Raw genomic sequence first — 19,479 nt, 5'->3', positions numbered from 1 at the left:
ACCACATCCTATTATATCTTGCCCTAGTCATTCCAATCCTACCTTATACTATTCTGTCTCATATTACTCTTTCCTAACCAGCTTATTTTATCATATCTTAGCCGTTCCTATGCTACCTTATCCTATTCTATCTTACCTTTAGCCATTGCTATCGTACCTTATTCTATTCTATCATATCTTAGCCGTTCATATGCTACCTTATTCTATTCCATCCTATCTTACCCATTCTAATCCAACCACATGCTATTCTATCTTACAATTGGCATTCCTATCCTACCTTATCCTATTCTTTTATATCTTAGCCGTTCCTATCCTATCTTATCCTATCCTACACATTCTTATCCTACTACATCCTATCCTATCTTACCTTAACCATTCCTATCCTACCTTAACCTATTCTATCATATCTTACCCGTTCCTTTCCTACCTTATCCTATTCCATCCTATCTTACCCATTCTAATCCTACCACATCCTACTCTATCTTACCTTACCCGTTACTATCCTACCTAATGCTATCTTAGCCGTTCCTATCTTATCCGATTATATCATACCTTAGCCGTTCCTAACCTATCTTATCCTATCTTACACATTCTTATCCTACCACATCCTATGCTATCTTGCCCTAGTCATTCCAATCCTACCTTATACTATTCTATCTCATATTACTCTTTCCTAACCAGCTTATTTTATCATATCTTAGCCGTTCCTATGCTACCTTATCCTATTCTATCTTACCTTTAGCCATTGCTATCGTACCTTATTCTATTCTATCATATCTTAGCCGTTAATATACTACCTTATTCTATTCCATCCTATCTTACCCATTCTAATCCAACCACATGCTATTCTATCTTACAATTGGCATTCCTATCCTACCTTATCCTATTCTATCATATCTTAGCCGTTCCTATCCTACCTTATTCTATCTTACACATTCTTATCCGACCACATCCGATTCCATCTTACCTAAACCATTCCTATCCTACCTTACCCTATTCTATCATATCTTACCCGTTCCTTTCCTACCTCATCCTATTCCATCCTATCTTACCCATTCTAATCCTACCACATCCTATTCTATCTTAAAATTGGCATTCCTATCATACCTTATCCTATTCTATTATATCTTAGCCGTTCCTATCCTATCTTATCCTATCCTACACATTCTTATCCTACAACATCCAATCCTATCTTACCTTAACCATTCCTATCCTACCTTATCCTATTATATCTTACCTTAGCCATTCCTATCCTATCTTGGCCTATTCTATCATACCTTAGCCATTTTTATCCTACCTTATCTTATTCTATCTCATATTAGCCGTTCCTATACTACCTTATCCTATCATGTCCTTGCCATTTTCATCCTAGCAAACCCTATTCTATCTTAGCTTACCCGTTGCTATCGTACCTAATGCTATCTTAGCCGTTCCTATCTAATCCGATTATATCATACCTTAGCCGTTCCTAACCTACCTTATCCTATCTTATACATTCTTATCCTACCACATCCTATTCTATCTTGCCCTAGTCATTCCAATCCTACCTTATACTATTCTATCTCAAATTACTCTTTCCTAACCAGCATATTCTATCATATCTTATCCGTTCCTATGCTACCTTATCCTATTCTATCATATCTTACCCGTTCCTTTCCTACCTAATCCTATTCCATCCTATCTTACCCATTCTAATCCTACCACATCCTATTCTATCTTACAATTGGCATTCCTATCATACCTTATCCTATTCTATTATATCTTAGCCGTTCCTATCCTATCTTATCCTATCTTACACATTCTTATCCTACCACATCCTATTCTATCTTGCCCTAGTCATTCCAATCCTACCTAATACTATTCTATATTAAATTACTCTTTACTAACCAGCATATTCTATCATATCTTAGCCGTTCCTATCCTATCTTATCCTATCCTACACATTCTTATCCTACCACATCATATCCTATCTTACCTTAACCATTCCTATGCTACCTTATCCTATTCTATCTTACCTTAGCCATTCCTATCCTATCTTGGCCTATTCTATCATACCTTAGCCATTTTCATCCTACCACATCCTATTCTATCTTAGCTTACCCGTTGCTATCCCACCTAATTCTATCTTAGCCGTTCCTATCTTATACGATTCTATAATACCTCAGCTGTTCCTATCCTACCTTATACTAATCTATCTTAAATTACTCTTTACTAACCAGCATATTCTATCATATCTTAGCCGTTCCTATGCTACCTTATCCTATTCTATATTACCTTCAGCCATTGCTATCCTACCTTATTCTATTCTATCATATCTTAGCCGTTCATATGCTACCTTATTCTATTCCATCCTATCTTACCCATTCTAATCCTACCACATGCTATTCTATCTTACAATTGGCATTCCTATCCTACCTTATCCTATTCTTTTATATCTTAGCCGTTCCTACCCTACCTTATACTATCTTACACATTCTTATCCTACCACATCCTATCCTATCTTACCTTAACCATTCCTATCCTACCTTACCCTTTTCTATCATATCTTACCCGTTCCTTTCCTACCTTATCCTATTCCATCCTATCTTACACATTCTAATCCTACCATATCCTATTCTATCTTACAATTGGCATTCCTATCCTACCTTATCCTATTCTATTATATCTAAGCCGTTCCTATCCTACCTTATCCTATCTTACACATTCTTATCCTACCACATCCTATTCTATCTTACCTTAACCATTCCTATCCTACCTTATCCTATTCTATTATATCTTAGCCGTTCCAATCCTATCTTATCCTATCCTACACATTCTTATCCTACCACATCATATCCTATCTTACCTTAACCATTCCTATCCTACCTTATCCTATTCTATCTTACCTTCGCCATTCCTATCCTATCTTGGCCTATTCTATCATACCTTATCCTATTCTATTATATCTTAGCCGTTCCTATCCTATCTTATCCTATCCTACACATTCTTATCCTACAACATCCTATCCTATCTTACCTTAACCATTCCTATCCTACCTTATCCTATTCAATCTTACCTTAGCCATTCCTATCCTAGCTTGGCCTATTCTATCATACCTTAGCCATTTTTATCCTACCTTATCTTATTCTATCTTAGCTTAACCGTTGCTATCCTACCTAATTCTATCTTAGCCATTCCTATCTTATACGATTCTATCATACCTCAGCTGTTCCTATCGTACCTTATCCTATTCTATCTTATATTACTCTTTCCTAACCAGCTTATTCTATCATATCTTAGCCGTTCCTATGCTACCTTATCCTGTTCTATCTTACCTTAGCCATCCCTATGCTACCTTCTCCTATTCTATCTTACCTTTATCCATTCCTATCCTACCTTATCCTATCCAATAATATCTTAGCCGTTCATATGCTACCACATCCTATGCTATCATACCATAGCCATTCCTATCCTACCTTTTCATATTCTACCTTTTCATATTCACATCCTACTCTATCTTACCTTACCCGTTGCTATCCTACCAAATGCTATCTTAGCCGTTCCTATCTTATACGATTATATCATACCTTAGCCGTTCCTAACCTACCTTATCCTATCTTACACATTCTTATCCTACCACATCGTATTCTATCTTGCCCTAGTCATTCCAAACCTACCTTATACTATTCTATCTTAAATTACTCTTTACTAACCAGCATATTCTATCATATCTTAGCCGTTCCTATGCTACCTTATCCTATTCTATATTACCTTTAGCCATTACTATCCTACCTTATTCTATTCTATCATATCTTAGCCGTTCATATGCTACCTTATTCTATTCCATCCTATCTTACCCATTCTAATCCTACCACATGCTATTCTATCTTACAATTGGCATTCCAATCCTACCTTATACTATTCTATCTTAAATTACTCTTTACTAACCAGCATATTCTATCATATCTTAGCCGTTCCTATGCTACCTTATCCTATTCTATCTTACCTTTAGCCATTGCTATCCTACCTTATTCTATTCTATCTTGCAATTGGCATTCCTATCCTACCTTATCCTATTCTATCATATCTTAGCCGTTCCTATCCTACCTTATCCTATCTTACACATTCTTATCCTACCACATCCTATTCTATCTTACCTTAACCATTCCTTTCCTACCTTATTCTATTCCATCCTATCTTACCCATTCTAATCCTAACACATGCTATTCTATCTTACAATTGGCATTCCTATCCTACCTTATCCTATTCTTTTATATCTTAGCCGTTCCTATCCTATCTTATCCTATCCTACACATTCTTATCCTACCACATCCTATTATATCTTGCCCTAGTCATTCCAATCCTACCTTATACTATTCTGTCTCATATTACTCTTTCCTAACCAGCTTATTTTATCATATCTTAGCCGTTCCTATGCTACCTTATCCTATTCTATCTTACCTTTAGCCATTGCTATCGTACCTTATTCTATTCTATCATATCTTAGCCGTTCATATGCTACCTTATTCTATTCCATCCTATCTTACCCATTCTAATCCAACCACATGCTATTCTATCTTACAATTGGCATTCCTATCCTACCTTATCCTATTCTTTTATATCTTAGCCGTTCCTATCCTATCTTATCCTATCCTACACATTCTTATCCTACTACATCCTATCCTATCTTACCTTAACCATTCCTATCCTACCTTAACCTATTCTATCATATCTTACCCGTTCCTTTCCTACCTTATCCTATTCCATCCTATCTTACCCATTCTAATCCTACCACATCCTACTCTATCTTACCTTACCCGTTACTATCCTACCTAATGCTATCTTAGCCGTTCCTATCTTATCCGATTATATCATACCTTAGCCGTTCCTAACCTATCTTATCCTATCTTACACATTCTTATCCTACCACATCCTATGCTATCTTGCCCTAGTCATTCCAATCCTACCTTATACTATTCTATCTCATATTACTCTTTCCTAACCAGCTTATTTTATCATATCTTAGCCGTTCCTATGCTACCTTATCCTATTCTATCTTACCTTTAGCCATTGCTATCGTACCTTATTCTATTCTATCATATCTTAGCCGTTAATATACTACCTTATTCTATTCCATCCTATCTTACCCATTCTAATCCAACCACATGCTATTCTATCTTACAATTGGCATTCCTATCCTACCTTATCCTATTCTATCATATCTTAGCCGTTCCTATCCTACCTTATTCTATCTTACACATTCTTATCCGACCACATCCGATTCCATCTTACCTAAACCATTCCTATCCTACCTTACCCTATTCTATCATATCTTACCCGTTCCTTTCCTACCTCATCCTATTCCATCCTATCTTACCCATTCTAATCCTACCACATCCTATTCTATCTTAAAATTGGCATTCCTATCATACCTTATCCTATTCTATTATATCTTAGCCGTTCCTATCCTATCTTATCCTATCCTACACATTCTTATCCTACAACATCCAATCCTATCTTACCTTAACCATTCCTATCCTACCTTATCCTATTATATCTTACCTTAGCCATTCCTATCCTATCTTGGCCTATTCTATCATACCTTAGCCATTTTTATCCTACCTTATCTTATTCTATCTCATATTAGCCGTTCCTATACTACCTTATCCTATCATGTCCTTGCCATTTTCATCCTAGCAAACCCTATTCTATCTTAGCTTACCCGTTGCTATCGTACCTAATGCTATCTTAGCCGTTCCTATCTAATCCGATTATATCATACCTTAGCCGTTCCTAACCTACCTTATCCTATCTTATACATTCTTATCCTACCACATCCTATTCTATCTTGCCCTAGTCATTCCAATCCTACCTTATACTATTCTATCTCAAATTACTCTTTCCTAACCAGCATATTCTATCATATCTTATCCGTTCCTATGCTACCTTATCCTATTCTATCATATCTTACCCGTTCCTTTCCTACCTAATCCTATTCCATCCTATCTTACCCATTCTAATCCTACCACATCCTATTCTATCTTACAATTGGCATTCCTATCATACCTTATCCTATTCTATTATATCTTAGCCGTTCCTATCCTATCTTATCCTATCTTACACATTCTTATCCTACCACATCCTATTCTATCTTGCCCTAGTCATTCCAATCCTACCTAATACTATTCTATATTAAATTACTCTTTACTAACCAGCATATTCTATCATATCTTAGCCGTTCCTATCCTATCTTATCCTATCCTACACATTCTTATCCTACCACATCATATCCTATCTTACCTTAACCATTCCTATGCTACCTTATCCTATTCTATCTTACCTTAGCCATTCCTATCCTATCTTGGCCTATTCTATCATACCTTAGCCATTTTCATCCTACCACATCCTATTCTATCTTAGCTTACCCGTTGCTATCCCACCTAATTCTATCTTAGCCGTTCCTATCTTATACGATTCTATAATACCTCAGCTGTTCCTATCCTACCTTATACTAATCTATCTTAAATTACTCTTTACTAACCAGCATATTCTATCATATCTTAGCCGTTCCTATGCTACCTTATCCTATTCTATATTACCTTCAGCCATTGCTATCCTACCTTATTCTATTCTATCATATCTTAGCCGTTCATATGCTACCTTATTCTATTCCATCCTATCTTACCCATTCTAATCCTACCACATGCTATTCTATCTTACAATTGGCATTCCTATCCTACCTTATCCTATTCTTTTATATCTTAGCCGTTCCTACCCTACCTTATACTATCTTACACATTCTTATCCTACCACATCCTATCCTATCTTACCTTAACCATTCCTATCCTACCTTACCCTTTTCTATCATATCTTACCCGTTCCTTTCCTACCTTATCCTATTCCATCCTATCTTACACATTCTAATCCTACCATATCCTATTCTATCTTACAATTGGCATTCCTATCCTACCTTATCCTATTCTATTATATCTAAGCCGTTCCTATCCTACCTTATCCTATCTTACACATTCTTATCCTACCACATCCTATTCTATCTTACCTTAACCATTCCTATCCTACCTTATCCTATTCTATTATATCTTAGCCGTTCCAATCCTATCTTATCCTATCCTACACATTCTTATCCTACCACATCATATCCTATCTTACCTTAACCATTCCTATCCTACCTTATCCTATTCTATCTTACCTTCGCCATTCCTATCCTATCTTGGCCTATTCTATCATACCTTATCCTATTCTATTATATCTTAGCCGTTCCTATCCTATCTTATCCTATCCTACACATTCTTATCCTACAACATCCTATCCTATCTTACCTTAACCATTCCTATCCTACCTTATCCTATTCAATCTTACCTTAGCCATTCCTATCCTAGCTTGGCCTATTCTATCATACCTTAGCCATTTTTATCCTACCTTATCTTATTCTATCTTAGCTTAACCGTTGCTATCCTACCTAATTCTATCTTAGCCATTCCTATCTTATACGATTCTATCATACCTCAGCTGTTCCTATCGTACCTTATCCTATTCTATCTTATATTACTCTTTCCTAACCAGCTTATTCTATCATATCTTAGCCGTTCCTATGCTACCTTATCCTGTTCTATCTTACCTTAGCCATCCCTATGCTACCTTCTCCTATTCTATCTTACCTTTATCCATTCCTATCCTACCTTATCCTATCCAATAATATCTTAGCCGTTCATATGCTACCACATCCTATGCTATCATACCATAGCCATTCCTATCCTACCTTTTCATATTCTACCTTTTCATATTCACATCCTACTCTATCTTACCTTACCCGTTGCTATCCTACCAAATGCTATCTTAGCCGTTCCTATCTTATACGATTATATCATACCTTAGCCGTTCCTAACCTACCTTATCCTATCTTACACATTCTTATCCTACCACATCGTATTCTATCTTGCCCTAGTCATTCCAAACCTACCTTATACTATTCTATCTTAAATTACTCTTTACTAACCAGCATATTCTATCATATCTTAGCCGTTCCTATGCTACCTTATCCTATTCTATATTACCTTTAGCCATTACTATCCTACCTTATTCTATTCTATCATATCTTAGCCGTTCATATGCTACCTTATTCTATTCCATCCTATCTTACCCATTCTAATCCTACCACATGCTATTCTATCTTACAATTGGCATTCCAATCCTACCTTATACTATTCTATCTTAAATTACTCTTTACTAACCAGCATATTCTATCATATCTTAGCCGTTCCTATGCTACCTTATCCTATTCTATCTTACCTTTAGCCATTGCTATCCTACCTTATTCTATTCTATCTTGCAATTGGCATTCCTATCCTACCTTATCCTATTCTATCATATCTTAGCCGTTCCTATCCTACCTTATCCTATCTTACACATTCTTATCCTACCACATCCTATTCTATCTTACCTTAACCATTCCTTTCCTACCTTATTCTATTCCATCCTATCTTACCCATTCTAATCCTAACACATGCTATTCTATCTTACAATTGGCATTCCTATCCTACCTTATCCTATTCTTTTATATCTTAGCCGTTCCTATCCTATCTTATCCTATCCTACACATTCTTATCCTACCACATCCTATTATATCTTGCCCTAGTCATTCCAATCCTACCTTATACTATTCTGTCTCATATTACTCTTTCCTAACCAGCTTATTTTATCATATCTTAGCCGTTCCTATGCTACCTTATCCTATTCTATCTTACCTTTAGCCATTGCTATCGTACCTTATTCTATTCTATCATATCTTAGCCGTTCATATGCTACCTTATTCTATTCCATCCTATCTTACCCATTCTAATCCAACCACATGCTATTCTATCTTACAATTGGCATTCCTATCCTACCTTATCCTATTCTTTTATATCTTAGCCGTTCCTATCCTATCTTATCCTATCCTACACATTCTTATCCTACTACATCCTATCCTATCTTACCTTAACCATTCCTATCCTACCTTAACCTATTCTATCATATCTTACCCGTTCCTTTCCTACCTTATCCTATTCCATCCTATCTTACCCATTCTAATCCTACCACATCCTACTCTATCTTACCTTACCCGTTACTATCCTACCTAATGCTATCTTAGCCGTTCCTATCTTATCCGATTATATCATACCTTAGCCGTTCCTAACCTATCTTATCCTATCTTACACATTCTTATCCTACCACATCCTATGCTATCTTGCCCTAGTCATTCCAATCCTACCTTATACTATTCTATCTCATATTACTCTTTCCTAACCAGCTTATTTTATCATATCTTAGCCGTTCCTATGCTACCTTATCCTATTCTATCTTACCTTTAGCCATTGCTATCGTACCTTATTCTATTCTATCATATCTTAGCCGTTAATATACTACCTTATTCTATTCCATCCTATCTTACCCATTCTAATCCAACCACATGCTATTCTATCTTACAATTGGCATTCCTATCCTACCTTATCCTATTCTATCATATCTTAGCCGTTCCTATCCTACCTTATTCTATCTTACACATTCTTATCCGACCACATCCGATTCCATCTTACCTAAACCATTCCTATCCTACCTTACCCTATTCTATCATATCTTACCCGTTCCTTTCCTACCTCATCCTATTCCATCCTATCTTACCCATTCTAATCCTACCACATCCTATTCTATCTTAAAATTGGCATTCCTATCATACCTTATCCTATTCTATTATATCTTAGCCGTTCCTATCCTATCTTATCCTATCCTACACATTCTTATCCTACAACATCCAATCCTATCTTACCTTAACCATTCCTATCCTACCTTATCCTATTATATCTTACCTTAGCCATTCCTATCCTATCTTGGCCTATTCTATCATACCTTAGCCATTTTTATCCTACCTTATCTTATTCTATCTCATATTAGCCGTTCCTATACTACCTTATCCTATCATGTCCTTGCCATTTTCATCCTAGCAAACCCTATTCTATCTTAGCTTACCCGTTGCTATCGTACCTAATGCTATCTTAGCCGTTCCTATCTAATCCGATTATATCATACCTTAGCCGTTCCTAACCTACCTTATCCTATCTTATACATTCTTATCCTACCACATCCTATTCTATCTTGCCCTAGTCATTCCAATCCTACCTTATACTATTCTATCTCAAATTACTCTTTCCTAACCAGCATATTCTATCATATCTTATCCGTTCCTATGCTACCTTATCCTATTCTATCATATCTTACCCGTTCCTTTCCTACCTAATCCTATTCCATCCTATCTTACCCATTCTAATCCTACCACATCCTATTCTATCTTACAATTGGCATTCCTATCATACCTTATCCTATTCTATTATATCTTAGCCGTTCCTATCCTATCTTATCCTATCTTACACATTCTTATCCTACCACATCCTATTCTATCTTGCCCTAGTCATTCCAATCCTACCTAATACTATTCTATATTAAATTACTCTTTACTAACCAGCATATTCTATCATATCTTAGCCGTTCCTATCCTATCTTATCCTATCCTACACATTCTTATCCTACCACATCATATCCTATCTTACCTTAACCATTCCTATGCTACCTTATCCTATTCTATCTTACCTTAGCCATTCCTATCCTATCTTGGCCTATTCTATCATACCTTAGCCATTTTCATCCTACCACATCCTATTCTATCTTAGCTTACCCGTTGCTATCCCACCTAATTCTATCTTAGCCGTTCCTATCTTATACGATTCTATAATACCTCAGCTGTTCCTATCCTACCTTATACTAATCTATCTTAAATTACTCTTTACTAACCAGCATATTCTATCATATCTTAGCCGTTCCTATGCTACCTTATCCTATTCTATATTACCTTCAGCCATTGCTATCCTACCTTATTCTATTCTATCATATCTTAGCCGTTCATATGCTACCTTATTCTATTCCATCCTATCTTACCCATTCTAATCCTACCACATGCTATTCTATCTTACAATTGGCATTCCTATCCTACCTTATCCTATTCTTTTATATCTTAGCCGTTCCTACCCTACCTTATACTATCTTACACATTCTTATCCTACCACATCCTATCCTATCTTACCTTAACCATTCCTATCCTACCTTACCCTTTTCTATCATATCTTACCCGTTCCTTTCCTACCTTATCCTATTCCATCCTATCTTACACATTCTAATCCTACCATATCCTATTCTATCTTACAATTGGCATTCCTATCCTACCTTATCCTATTCTATTATATCTAAGCCGTTCCTATCCTACCTTATCCTATCTTACACATTCTTATCCTACCACATCCTATTCTATCTTACCTTAACCATTCCTATCCTACCTTATCCTATTCTATTATATCTTAGCCGTTCCAATCCTATCTTATCCTATCCTACACATTCTTATCCTACCACATCATATCCTATCTTACCTTAACCATTCCTATCCTACCTTATCCTATTCTATCTTACCTTCGCCATTCCTATCCTATCTTGGCCTATTCTATCATACCTTATCCTATTCTATTATATCTTAGCCGTTCCTATCCTATCTTATCCTATCCTACACATTCTTATCCTACAACATCCTATCCTATCTTACCTTAACCATTCCTATCCTACCTTATCCTATTCAATCTTACCTTAGCCATTCCTATCCTAGCTTGGCCTATTCTATCATACCTTAGCCATTTTTATCCTACCTTATCTTATTCTATCTTAGCTTAACCGTTGCTATCCTACCTAATTCTATCTTAGCCATTCCTATCTTATACGATTCTATCATACCTCAGCTGTTCCTATCGTACCTTATCCTATTCTATCTTATATTACTCTTTCCTAACCAGCTTATTCTATCATATCTTAGCCGTTCCTATGCTACCTTATCCTGTTCTATCTTACCTTAGCCATCCCTATGCTACCTTCTCCTATTCTATCTTACCTTTATCCATTCCTATCCTACCTTATCCTATCCAATAATATCTTAGCCGTTCATATGCTACCACATCCTATGCTATCATACCATAGCCATTCCTATCCTACCTTTTCATATTCTACCTTTTCATATTCACATCCTACTCTATCTTACCTTACCCGTTGCTATCCTACCAAATGCTATCTTAGCCGTTCCTATCTTATACGATTATATCATACCTTAGCCGTTCCTAACCTACCTTATCCTATCTTACACATTCTTATCCTACCACATCGTATTCTATCTTGCCCTAGTCATTCCAAACCTACCTTATACTATTCTATCTTAAATTACTCTTTACTAACCAGCATATTCTATCATATCTTAGCCGTTCCTATGCTACCTTATCCTATTCTATATTACCTTTAGCCATTACTATCCTACCTTATTCTATTCTATCATATCTTAGCCGTTCATATGCTACCTTATTCTATTCCATCCTATCTTACCCATTCTAATCCTACCACATGCTATTCTATCTTACAATTGGCATTCCAATCCTACCTTATACTATTCTATCTTAAATTACTCTTTACTAACCAGCATATTCTATCATATCTTAGCCGTTCCTATGCTACCTTATCCTATTCTATCTTACCTTTAGCCATTGCTATCCTACCTTATTCTATTCTATCTTGCAATTGGCATTCCTATCCTACCTTATCCTATTCTATCATATCTTAGCCGTTCCTATCCTACCTTATCCTATCTTACACATTCTTATCCTACCACATCCTATTCTATCTTACCTTAACCATTCCTTTCCTACCTTATTCTATTCCATCCTATCTTACCCATTCTAATCCTAACACATGCTATTCTATCTTACAATTGGCATTCCTATCCTACCTTATCCTATTCTTTTATATCTTAGCCGTTCCTATCCTATCTTATCCTATCCTACACATTCTTATCCTACCACATCCTATTATATCTTGCCCTAGTCATTCCAATCCTACCTTATACTATTCTGTCTCATATTACTCTTTCCTAACCAGCTTATTTTATCATATCTTAGCCGTTCCTATGCTACCTTATCCTATTCTATCTTACCTTTAGCCATTGCTATCGTACCTTATTCTATTCTATCATATCTTAGCCGTTCATATGCTACCTTATTCTATTCCATCCTATCTTACCCATTCTAATCCAACCACATGCTATTCTATCTTACAATTGGCATTCCTATCCTACCTTATCCTATTCTTTTATATCTTAGCCGTTCCTATCCTATCTTATCCTATCCTACACATTCTTATCCTACTACATCCTATCCTATCTTACCTTAACCATTCCTATCCTACCTTAACCTATTCTATCATATCTTACCCGTTCCTTTCCTACCTTATCCTATTCCATCCTATCTTACCCATTCTAATCCTACCACATCCTACTCTATCTTACCTTACCCGTTACTATCCTACCTAATGCTATCTTAGCCGTTCCTATCTTATCCGATTATATCATACCTTAGCCGTTCCTAACCTATCTTATCCTATCTTACACATTCTTATCCTACCACATCCTATGCTATCTTGCCCTAGTCATTCCAATCCTACCTTATACTATTCTATCTCATATTACTCTTTCCTAACCAGCTTATTTTATCATATCTTAGCCGTTCCTATGCTACCTTATCCTATTCTATCTTACCTTTAGCCATTGCTATCGTACCTTATTCTATTCTATCATATCTTAGCCGTTAATATACTACCTTATTCTATTCCATCCTATCTTACCCATTCTAATCCAACCACATGCTATTCTATCTTACAATTGGCATTCCTATCCTACCTTATCCTATTCTATCATATCTTAGCCGTTCCTATCCTACCTTATTCTATCTTACACATTCTTATCCGACCACATCCGATTCCATCTTACCTAAACCATTCCTATCCTACCTTACCCTATTCTATCATATCTTACCCGTTCCTTTCCTACCTCATCCTATTCCATCCTATCTTACCCATTCTAATCCTACCACATCCTATTCTATCTTAAAATTGGCATTCCTATCATACCTTATCCTATTCTATTATATCTTAGCCGTTCCTATCCTATCTTATCCTATCCTACACATTCTTATCCTACAACATCCAATCCTATCTTACCTTAACCATTCCTATCCTACCTTATCCTATTATATCTTACCTTAGCCATTCCTATCCTATCTTGGCCTATTCTATCATACCTTAGCCATTTTTATCCTACCTTATCTTATTCTATCTCATATTAGCCGTTCCTATACTACCTTATCCTATCATGTCCTTGCCATTTTCATCCTAGCAAACCCTATTCTATCTTAGCTTACCCGTTGCTATCGTACCTAATGCTATCTTAGCCGTTCCTATCTAATCCGATTATATCATACCTTAGCCGTTCCTAACCTACCTTATCCTATCTTATACATTCTTATCCTACCACATCCTATTCTATCTTGCCCTAGTCATTCCAATCCTACCTTATACTATTCTATCTCAAATTACTCTTTCCTAACCAGCATATTCTATCATATCTTATCCGTTCCTATGCTACCTTATCCTATTCTATCATATCTTACCCGTTCCTTTCCTACCTAATCCTATTCCATCCTATCTTACCCATTCTAATCCTACCACATCCTATTCTATCTTACAATTGGCATTCCTATCATACCTTATCCTATTCTATTATATCTTAGCCGTTCCTATCCTATCTTATCCTATCTTACACATTCTTATCCTACCACATCCTATTCTATCTTGCCCTAGTCATTCCAATCCTACCTAATACTATTCTATATTAAATTACTCTTTACTAACCAGCATATTCTATCATATCTTAGCCGTTCCTATCCTATCTTATCCTATCCTACACATTCTTATCCTACCACATCATATCCTATCTTACCTTAACCATTCCTATGCTACCTTATCCTATTCTATCTTACCTTAGCCATTCCTATCCTATCTTGGCCTATTCTATCATACCTTAGCCATTTTCATCCTACCACATCCTATTCTATCTTAGCTTACCCGTTGCTATCCCACCTAATTCTATCTTAGCCGTTCCTATCTTATACGATTCTATAATACCTCAGCTGTTCCTATCCTACCTTATACTAATCTATCTTAAATTACTCTTTACTAACCAGCATATTCTATCATATCTTAGCCGTTCCTATGCTACCTTATCCTATTCTATATTACCTTCAGCCATTGCTATCCTACCTTATTCTATTCTATCATATCTTAGCCGTTCATATGCTACCTTATTCTATTCCATCCTATCTTACCCATTCTAATCCTACCACATGCTATTCTATCTTACAATTGGCATTCCTATCCTACCTTATCCTATTCTTTTATATCTTAGCCGTTCCTACCCTACCTTATACTATCTTACACATTCTTATCCTACCACATCCTATCCTATCTTACCTTAACCATTCCTATCCTACCTTACCCTTTTCTATCATATCTTACCCGTTCCTTTCCTACCTTATCCTATTCCATCCTATCTTACACATTCTAATCCTACCATATCCTATTCTATCTTACAATTGGCATTCCTATCCTACCTTATCCTATTCTATTATATCTAAGCCGTTCCTATCCTACCTTATCCTATCTTACACATTCTTATCCTACCACATCCTATTCTATCTTACCTTAACCATTCCTATCCTACCTTATCCTATTCTATTATATCTTAGCCGTTCCAATCCTATCTTATCCTATCCTACACATTCTTATCCTACCACATCATATCCTATCTTACCTTAACCATTCCTATCCTACCTTATCCTATTCTATCTTACCTTCGCCATTCCTATCCTATCTTGGCCTATTCTATCATACCTTATCCTATTCTATTATATCTTAGCCGTTCCTATCCTATCTTATCCTATCCTACACATTCTTATCCTACAACATCCTATCCTATCTTACCTTAACCATTCCTATCCTACCTTATCCTATTCAATCTTACCTTAGCCATTCCTATCCTAGCTTGGCCTATTCTATCATACCTTAGCCATTTTTATCCTACCTTATCTTATTCTATCTTAGCTTAACCGTTGCTATCCTACCTAATTCTATCTTAGCCATTCCTATCTTATACGATTCTATCATACCTCAGCTGTTCCTATCGTACCTTATCCTATTCTATCTTATATTACTCTTTCCTAACCAGCTTATTCTATCATATCTTAGCCGTTCCTATGCTACCTTATCCTGTTCTATCTTACCTTAGCCATCCCTATGCTACCTTCTCCTATTCTATCTTACCTTTATCCATTCCTATCCTACCTTATCCTATCCAATAATATCTTAGCCGTTCATATGCTACCACATCCTATGCTATCATACCATAGCCATTCCTATCCTACCTTTTCATATTCTACCTTTTCATATTCACATCCTACTCTATCTTACCTTACCCGTTGCTATCCTACCAAATGCTATCTTAGCCGTTCCTATCTTATACGATTATATCATACCTTAGCCGTTCCTAACCTACCTTATCCTATCTTACACATTCTTATCCTACCACATCGTATTCTATCTTGCCCTAGTCATTCCAAACCTACCTTATACTATTCTATCTTAAATTACTCTTTACTAACCAGCATATTCTATCATATCTTAGCCGTTCCTATGCTACCTTATCCTATTCTATATTACCTTTAGCCATTACTATCCTACCTTATTCTATTCTATCATATCTTAGCCGTTCATATGCTACCTTATTCTATTCCATCCTATCTTACCCATTCTAATCCTACCACATGCTATTCTATCTTACAATTGGCATTCCAATCCTACCTTATACTATTCTATCTTAAATTACTCTTTACTAACCAGCATATTCTATCATATCTTAGCCGTTCCTATGCTACCTTATCCTATTCTATCTTACCTTTAGCCATTGCTATCCTACCTTATTCTATTCTATCTTGCAATTGGCATTCCTATCCTACCTTATCCTATTCTATCATATCTTAGCCGTTCCTATCCTACCTTATCCTATCTTACACATTCTTATCCTACCACATCCTATTCTATCTTACCTTAACCATTCCTTTCCTACCTTATTCTATTCCATCCTATCTTACCCATTCTAATCCTAACACATGCTATTCTATCTTACAATTGGCATTCCTATCCTACCTTATCCTATTCTTTTATATCTTAGCCGTTCCTATCCTATCTTATCCTATCCTACACATTCTTATCCTACCACATCCTATTATATCTTGCCCTAGTCATTCCAATCCTACCTTATACTATTCTGTCTCATATTACTCTTTCCTAACCAGCTTATTTTATCATATCTTAGCCGTTCCTATGCTACCTTATCCTATTCTATCTTACCTTTAGCCATTGCTATCGTACCTTATTCTATTCTATCATATCTTAGCCGTTCATATGCTACCTTATTCTATTCCATCCTATCTTACCCATTCTAATCCAACCACATGCTATTCTATCTTACAATTGGCATTCCTATCCTACCTTATCCTATTCTTTTATATCTTAGCCGTTCCTATCCTATCTTATCCTATCCTACACATTCTTATCCTACTACATCCTATCCTATCTTACCTTAACCATTCCTATCCTACCTTAACCTATTCTATCATATCTTACCCGTTCCTTTCCTACCTTATCCTATTCCATCCTATCTTACCCATTCTAATCCTACCACATCCTACTCTATCTTACCTTACCCGTTACTATCCTACCTAATGCTATCTTAGCCGTTCCTATCTTATCCGATTATATCATACCTTAGCCGTTCCTAACCTATCTTATCCTATCTTACACATTCTTATCCTACCACATCCTATGCTATCTTGCCCTAGTCATTCCAATCCTACCTTATACTATTCTATCTCATATTACTCTTTCCTAACCAGCTTATTTTATCATATCTTAGCCGTTCCTATGCTACCTTATCCTATTCTATCTTACCTTTAGCCATTGCTATCGTACCTTATTCTATTCTATCATATCTTAGCCGTTAATATACTACCTTATTCTATTCCATCCTATCTTACCCATTCTAATCCAACCACATGCTATTCTATCTTACAATTGGCATTCCTATCCTACCTTATCCTATTCTATCATATCTTAGCCGTTCCTATCCTACCTTATTCTATCTTACACATTCTTATCCGACCACATCCGATTCCATCTTACCTTAACCATTCCTATCCTACCTTACCCTATTCTATCATATCTTACCCGTTCCTTTCCTACCTCATCCTATTCCATCCTATCTTACCCATTCTAATCCTACCACATCCTATTCTATCTTAAAATTGGCATTCCTATCATACCTTATCCTATTCTATTATATCTTAGCCGTTCCTATCCTATCTTATCCTATCCTACACATTCTTATCCTACAACATCCAATCCTATCTTACCTTAACCATTCCTATCCTACCTTATCCTATTATATCTTACCTTAGCCATTCCTATCCTATCTTGGCCTATTCTATCATACCTTAGCCATTTTTATCCTACCTTATCTTATTCTATCTCATATTAGCCGTTCCTATACTACCTTATCCTATCATGTCCTTGCCATTTTCATCCTAGCAAACCCTATTCTATCTTAGCTTACCCGTTGCTATCGTACCTAATGCTATCTTAGCCGTTCCTATCTAATCCGATTATATCATACCTTAGCCGTTCCTGACCTACCTTATCCTATCTTATACATTCTTATCCTACCACATCCTATTCTATCTTGCCCTAGTCATTCCAATCCTACCTTATACTATTCTATCTCAAATTACTCTTTCCTAACCAGCATATTCTATCATATCTTATCCGTTCCTATGCTACCTTATCCTATTCTATCATATCTTACCCGTTCCTTTCCTACCTAATCCTATTCCATCCTATCTTACCCATTCTAATCCTACCACATCCTATTCTATCTTACAATTGGCATTCCTATCATACCTTATCCTATTCTATTATATCTTAGCCGTTCCTATCCTATCTTATCCTATCTTACACATTCTTATCCTACCACATCCTATTCTATCTTGCCCTAGTCATTCCAATCCTACCTAATACTATTCTATATTAAATTACTCTTTACTAACCAGCATATTCTATCATATCTTAGCCGTTCCTATCCTATCTTATCCTATCCTACACATTCTTATCCTACCACATCATATCCTATCTTACCTTAACCATTCCTATGCTACCTTATCCTATTCTATCTTACCTTAGCCATTCCTATCCTATCTTGGCCTATTCTATCATACCTTAGCCATTTTCATCCTACCACATCCTATTCTATCTTAGCTTACCCGTTGCTATCCCACCTAATTCTATCTTAGCCGTTCCTATCTTATACGATTCTATAATACCTCAGCTGTTCCTATCCTACCTTATACTAATCTATCTTAAATTACTCTTTACTAACCAGCATATTCTATCATATCTTAGCCGTTCCTATGCTACCTTATCCTA

At 36.1% G+C, this 19,479-nt stretch overlaps 1 long non-coding RNA gene across 2 annotated transcripts; it reads right to left on the bottom strand.

Moving 5' to 3' along the window:
• Nucleotides 1-1,225: 1,225 nt before the first annotated feature.
• LOC125728099 (uncharacterized) lies at nt 1,226-18,618 on the bottom strand. 2 transcript variants are annotated; one of them, XR_007388920.1, is made up of 5 exons: nt 18,414-18,618; nt 14,110-14,189; nt 9,806-9,885; nt 5,502-5,581; nt 1,226-1,277 (listed from the first exon to the last, which is right to left on the bottom strand). It is a non-coding gene; the product is annotated as an uncharacterized LOC125728099 (long non-coding RNA). The 2 variants fall into 2 exon arrangements; XR_007388921.1 differs by having other exon boundaries at nt 1,251-1,337; nt 5,522-5,581.
• Between the last annotated feature and the right edge of the window lie 861 nt (nt 18,619-19,479).

The sequence above is a fragment of the Brienomyrus brachyistius genome, unplaced genomic scaffold (assembly GCF_023856365.1).
Source record: "Brienomyrus brachyistius isolate T26 unplaced genomic scaffold, BBRACH_0.4 scaffold155, whole genome shotgun sequence".
In the NCBI taxonomy this organism is placed as follows: domain Eukaryota; kingdom Metazoa; phylum Chordata; class Actinopteri; order Osteoglossiformes; family Mormyridae; genus Brienomyrus; species Brienomyrus brachyistius.
Note: the sequence above shows the minus strand (reverse complement) of the source record. Positions and strands in the feature narration are given on the sequence as shown.